The following is a 7556-nucleotide window of genomic DNA, read 5'->3' on the forward strand; positions in this document are numbered from 1 at the left end:
AGATCCTAGGGATCAAACTCAGATCCTCGGACTTGGCAGAAAATACCTTTTCCTACTGAGACATCTTGCCAGCACTTCTCTACCAATTATAAGTTATGAACACTTAACAGTGAATTTGTCTCTTTTTGAGTTGATAATAGTAGGATAAGTTAGACCTGGAACCTACAGAAAAAAAGATGCATGTGCAGAAAGGAATCAAAAGTGAGAACAAACATGAGAGAGAGAGAGAGAGAGAGAGAGAGAGAGAGAGAGAGGGCCTCATATTGAGCTCTGGGTTTGTCATCTATCTGGGTGACACTGAGCAAGTCAGTTCTCACTGGTTGGAGGCAGAGGGTAGAGCAGAGCTGGATTCTGCACATCTGTCCACCGGGCTGAGCTGATGCTGCTCATCAGTATATGGCCCGAAGCCTGGGAAGCAACATTGCTCACTCTCTATTCCCACCCAGCAAGCAGCTCTGTCCCCTCTGAACCTCCCGCTTGAGTCAAATCTCCTTCCCAGGGCCCATGTGCACAGAGAACTGGGATAAGGGAATCAGACATTCCCCCCAGATTTTTACTTTGTATATACTTTACTCCCCCTTTCTTTAGAGTGTTTTATTTCAGCCATATTTTCTTTCAACTTTAGAAAGCCAATAAGTATTAATCAATCAGTAATTGCATTGATGGAGAAAAGCTAATAAAAATAGAACCATAACAGGACTTGAACTTCATAACTTTGAAATATAAAGAGAGGCTTTATCCATGGGAATTTACAGATATTATTTGGCCTCCAGACGGCTTCCATATTTCTTCATTACTGCAATACAAACATAAGAAATATGGAGGAAAAACTCTATATAAGTGCAGTAAATTTCAAGCTGAATTCCCTCGTCTACAGCATAGTAGTCATCCAAGAGTTTTTTAATGTATAAAATCAGGCTTAATTTAGTGTGTGTTTTGCTTTTTCAACAAAAATCTGGAATAGTTAAGTTTTTCTAAAAAATGGTTTGTTTCTGCTTTTATAGATAACTTGGTTCTTACTTAATAAATATTCGGATTTGAAACTCTCCCCACTCTTAACTTCTGTAGCCCATCACTCATTCTGTTATTTCTCAAGGCCTTCTATTTTGGTTTAAGAAGAGAGACATGGTCCGTACACACCTCCCCCCCTCCCCCGCGTGTTAGGCTTTTTGCCACATTCTGGGTAGTGGGGGTACCCTTTCTTCTTTGGTCCCTACCAGAATATTCTACATCAATTTTATAGTCTTTCCTGTCTTCAAAAGAAGGTCAGACAGTAATGTCCCTCCCCTCCTTAAAGAAACCTGTCAAGGTCAGTTCTTCATAGTCTGGGCTCTGCCTGTGACTGACAGTGTGAATTTGGGTCATGAACTGGAATCAGACAGTGGTGCCATCAACTCTTCCTACTCCTAAAATTCTGCCCTCATTGGTTTGTCTCTCTCCTCATGCTGTTGTAATGATTCATTCCACCACTTGCATTTTGCATGATTAACCTGGAAGATCCAGTATTCCGTCGTCCTGGCTTGCAGACCTTTCAGGATTCCTTTGCTTTCTTTGGCTCATGGCAGCTTTACTTGGAATGACTTGGCCTCTTCGTAATCAACAGCAACTGCCTCTCTGCAACTGACTCAGAGTCATGAGTCTCCTTGACTTTGCTATTATCTCTGATGCTGATTGTTCTTAGTTTGAACTCTATGTAACCAGCCTAGGCTGATTCTCTCTGATTATTTCCTCCACATGGACTTCAGGCAGATATTCATGGCCATCCCACGGCTGGAGGTAAACACACAGCAGAAATGGTCAGTCCCAGGAAGTCATGTGTGGAGGGAGGCGATTGGTCTTCTCAGTTTCCCTGAAAAAAACCTACATCAGGTGTTTTATATCTGATGGATAGAGACAAAGAAAATGGGATGTGGGCTTTCTTAGGGTTCTCTTGCTCATTGCTATCACATTTTCACAACTCATCCCCTCAAAACTTCATTTCTCATTTAGTCAAACATCTTTAATGCAGCCTTTCAGAACTGTCTCTCCATTTTTCCAAACCATCAGTTTCCCTAATTAGATTAATTAATCTATGCTAATAGTAAGGAAAGAGTCACATTCACTGTGATAGGATGGAGACTGGATGGATTTTGAATATGAGTCCTAGGTTCAGTTTCCGCTTATAGGATGGACTCAGGTGAGTTCTGGCTTACATTGTTTCTGTAAGGTTACCTCATTAACAGACAATGGCACGGTGTATGATTTGTGCAAAGAACTTTAAACATCAGTTTTAGTTTTAGAGTATGTAATATGATCATACGGGGCAATTACTAGTGCAATTAACAGTCAAGGACTCTGAAGAACAGGGGGGATGTGTATTGCACAAGATTGCAGAGCCTGTGGGAGGAAAAAAGGGTGTACGGTGCCAACCATCTTAGTTCGATTTGCTTTTCAGCAGACTCATGCTGCCTGTTTCTCTCCCCCCCCCCCACTCTCTCTTCCTCTGGCTCCCAGTCACTCCTAGCTTGAGCTCACTCATCTGAACACATGAGGATAACATTTGCTTATTAGTATGGTAAGAATTAGAAAGGAAAAAATTAAAGAAAAAATAGGTCATAGTGTTTATTCTATACTCAGCTCCCAATAAGAGTCTCAGCCTCATTTAACTTCTTCTTCTTTGTAAAAAAAAAAAAAAAAAAAAAAAAAAAATTTTCAATAATAAAAACAAACTTTCAAACTTTCTTTCTTTCTTTCTTTCTTTCTTTCTTTTTATTTATTTATTTATTTGACTTTTTTGAGACAGAGCTTCTCTGTGGGTAATCCTGGTTTTCCTGGAACTCACTCTGTAGACCAGGCTGACCTTGGACTCTGGAGATTTGTCTGCCTCTGCCTCCCAAGTACTGGGATTAAAGCTGTGTACCACCACCATCTGGTGTATTTTACTCCATCTTTTTGGTCACTATCAATGACCTTGTGGCCCTTAATTCCTTTGGAATGAAAGTTTGGAATGTCAAAAGACTCAGGAATCTTTAACTTATCCTGTGTCATGACTTTGAGTATTGTCCCTCTTGTATACTGACAACTCTCCAGTTTCTGTTCTGTAGCCTGGACTTTGATTGATGTCTCTATATTTGCCTGTTTGATATTCCCATTTGGTTGGTAAAAAAAAAAATCTCAATCTGATACTATCCAAACCTAACATACATACAGTCTTCCATATTTGGCTTAATTGAATAAGTTCACCAAAAGTTCATGTGTTGGCAGGCATATTGGCACATGTCTGTAATTCCAGGACTTGGGAGCCCTGAAGCAGGAGGATTGCAAATTCCAGTCAAGCCTGGATCTGTAGTGAGTTTTATAGTAACACTCTGCCTCAAAATAAAACTGCCCTGAAATCTTAATTCACAGTGCAATGGTGTTTTGAGCATTTAGGTTGTGAGAACTATACTGTTATGGGCAGATTAAGGTCCTCTAGAGCAGTGGTTCAGGCCCCCTTTGGGGGTCGAATGACCCTTTCATAGGGGTCACCTAAGACAATCAGAAAACCTACTGTCCAGAACAGTAGCAAAATTGTAGTTATGAAGTAGCAACAAAATACTTTTATGGTTGGGGGTCACCACAACATGAAGGTTCGTAGCACCAGGAAGGTGGAGAGCCAATGCTCTAGAGGGAAGGGCTTAGTTTCTTCAGTGCTGTTGCCATACATCTGAGCTTTTCTGCATGTTTGTGCTCATTAGCCTTTGTCATTTCTGCCATGAGAAACATCAATGTCCTCCTCACCTCGCTGTACATCCCTGCCATGCTTTTGTATTTCACAGCTTCCAGGACTGTGAGTCAGTTAGCTTCAAACAAACAAACAAACAAACAAACAAACAGACAGACAAACCAACAAAAAACAACTCAGCATTAGAATAACCCCTATTTACTCATGTAAAGGGTTTTGGCATTGGTTTGCAAAAATAGCTGCTCAAATAAGCACCTTTACTTGTCTCAGTTTGTGGTATCTTGCTCTGGCAACAGAAGGCAGATTAAGACACCATCCATCCAGTTGTTCAGCGCAATACTCCTAACTACTCCTTGGTTCCTGGTAGAATTGTGTTTCCCAAAGAGATGTTGAAGTTCCAACCTATAGTCCCTGTGAACCTGAGATTACTTAGAAATAAGTTCTTTGTAGGTGGTCATATTAAAATGCAGTCACTAGGGCAAACCTCATGGAACATGACTGACTTTTCTAAAGAATTCTGACACCAATGCATTCAGAGGAAAAAGAACCTGAAGACCCAGGAAAGATGCTACCAATCGTCCAAGAAGTGCTTGAGGCTACCAGAGACAAGAGGAATAACCCTCTAAAGGAACTACACCCACTTTTCCCTTGACTGTAGATCGTTACGGTTCTTCAGTGTGGTGGTTGTGTGAAGCCAACCATCCTTCATTTTATTCCTCGACTTACATTCCATAGACATCTAGTAGATTTATACCAAAATGTCAGGGGCGAGTTTTCTGCTTCTACTACAATCAAATTCATCTAAGCTGATCAGACTCACATGTCCCCAGCAATGAGACCAATTCCTTACCCCTGGGCATTCTGCCTCATCAAGAATAAGAGGGTGGTATCCTTCAAGTGAGACCTCTCCAGTTCTCTTCTGTGACATCACCATCCATGGGACCCACCTGATATTCCAGCTTTGCCATTATAGATGAGGGCATTGTGCATTCCTCGTTCTTCTTACTTTCTCCATTTCTTCCCTCTCTCTTTGCTTTTAATGATGAATTGTTTTTCTGTGTTAGAGTCTTATGGGTACCAGGAAATTTCTGCACTACTGAGGTATAACTCCAAAATTTATTTTTACTTTCAGTTTTGAAACAAGCTTTCACTAATCTTTCAGGTTGGTCTTGAAATCATTCTGCAGCCCAGGCTCGACTGTACTCTCTCTCCTCCTGCCCCAACCTCCTGAACAGCTGGAACGACACGCCTATTACACCAGGTCTGGATGTTTGTTTTCCTAGTTATTGTTTTTTTGTGTCTCTATGCTAGGCACCAGGTGAGCAGCAGGAATGTAACAGTATAAGCAGACCCTTGTGTGCAAGGGGCTTGTTCTTGCCTTTGTAGATCTGCTTTCACTTTGCAGTGATATATATTTCCTATCTGTCATCAGTAGTAGCCAGCAACGGAACATTAACATTTAAAAATCCCTTAAACACCCTCTCTAGTTTCTCAGCATTTACTGTTCACAATGAATACGCTTTATTTATTTATTTATTTATTTGTTTTAACTTCCCCAAATAGATAGGGTGGAGCAAACACAGACTTATTCTTTTGGGCCAGTGAATGCTGCAGTCCATGGTTTGAGCTGCCAGAGGAAGACAAGGTCGCAGGATGCTGAGACAAAATCCAAGTGGGGAGGAGATAAAGGCGAGTCCACAGGGCTCCTGTAACCCTGATTAAGTGGGCCCCTGAAATAACTTTAAAATGTAGACTTTAAAAGATATATCACAGGATCACATAAAGGAGGTGGTTATGAATCACTGATGGTGGAAAAACTCTCAAGGAGAGTTCTAACAACTGCTTGATGTTAAGCAGGTGCATTGCCTTTCAGATTGAGCCCCAGGAAGCGAAGGCTTTAAGATGATAGACAAAAGAGTATTTTTTTCTTTTATCTTGATAGTTAGGACAAAGTTTCAGAAAATTCTAAAGTCAGCAACAGTGACAATAATTTTTGGTAGTCTAACAAGCTTAATTATACTAGCCTGTAGCTCTTCATCACATGGCATGTTAACTAGCAATGGATATTGACAGTGAACACTCATTAATTATAATTGTTTTATAAATATTGGAAGTTTCACACAGAACATTTATTTACATATTCATCACACTCATTACTATTAAAATGACTGCTGGTAACTTAGTTTTACTAATCGATACACCTCAGGATTTCTGCCTAGAATGTTACACAGCTTCATTAAAAATGTTTAAGATGAAGGTGTTAGTTTAAAGCTACCAATTATAGTGCAGAGATTTGCTTTCTGAAATTCTTCTAAATGGGACAAGTTGAGGAAGCTGTCTTTCATAGTTTATGCATAATTAAAATCAGTCACAAAGAAACTCAATTCTATTTATTCCTCTAAACTTTATTTACCTGAATCTTGCTAATAAATAAAGAACACAGCTTAATTTATCTTTAATTTAAATCAGGTAACAAATTAGCAAATTAAACACTGAGTTTCTTAATTGTTTCTTGTCAGGTGGTATCCAAATTTGCAAAATGCTTACCCACCTGGGTGAGATTTCTGCAAAGGGAGAAATAGACCTTCCACTTTATTATAATTAAGAAAATAATAGTACCTTATTTGGTTTGGATTTTTCTAATTTATTATGCATTTTCATTGTTGTAAAACACTAGTAGGCTCCATTTAGTCAAGTTTATTTATTTCTGTGTATTTAGGTATCCCAAATTTGCTTTCATTTGCAGTAGAATATCCTAATGAGGTACTGAGTACACATGGCGCCTGTTATGGGTAGGAATTTCGGAAGCCATAGATACTAGGGTGGGAAAGCAAAAATGTTGAGAAATTTCAGCGGATCATAGGCAAGCGAATGTTATTCTCAGTGGATGTCAACAGTGCGGTTTTAAAAATGAAGGCTCTCATGCTATCTACTTCTTTTATTGTCAACTTGATTGGTTTTAGAAATACCTAGGAAATTAGTGCTCTTTTTTGGGCATACCTGAAAGGGCTTAGAGAACTAACCAAAGGGAGAGAACACACCCTGGCTATGGGCAGCGCCACCCCATGGCCTAGAACAAGAGGGAAGAAAAGGCCCACCCAGTTCTAGGCAGCTCAGTTGTAGCTTGCTTTTTCCTCTGCTTCCGGCTGCCATGACATGGCCTGGCTGTCCTACAGCGTCCTTCCTCCCACGATAGACAGAATCAGCTGAAATATTGAGCAAAGCAAATGCTTTCTCCCCTATATTACTTCTGTCAGGTAGAACAGCAATAAATGTGAGCAATAAAGCCCAGAACTCGTTGACTGATAATGCATGATAGCAAAAGGAGTTAAACCAGGGCTTTCCAATTACCCAACTATAAAACATTGAAGAGATTCAAAATATTTTCTTGAACTATTATAAAACATTATATCAATAATCCTAAGTAAACAATGACAATTTTCCAAGTGATAATTAATATCAATTTAGTCAATATTTGTAACAAGCTTAAGAGAGAAATGATATCCTCAGTTAGATTTTCTAGATCTTATAAATCTTCTCCGCCATCAAGAACTTTGAACTCTGAGTCAAATTAAACCTTTTCTCCCTTAACTTGCTTTGACTGGGCACTTTATCATACCAACAGAAAAAGTAAACAAAACCTCTTTCTATCTCATATAACCTATGCTGTAAACTTTCTCACAGACATGCCAAGAGGTTTGTCTGCTAGGTGAGTTTAGACCTTATCATCTTAAGGATAAATATGAATCATCACAAGGATCTACTGTTTGCAGGAGTGACAGATCCGGACTCATGGTACAGATTATGGGTAACTGGCTTCATCCACTGAGACTGATAAAGACTCATTCCAGGA

This window comes from Psammomys obesus, unplaced genomic scaffold (assembly GCF_907164565.1).
Source record: "Psammomys obesus unplaced genomic scaffold, mPsaObe1.curated_primary_1811, whole genome shotgun sequence".
NCBI classification, from domain to species: Eukaryota; Metazoa; Chordata; class Mammalia; order Rodentia; family Muridae; genus Psammomys; species Psammomys obesus.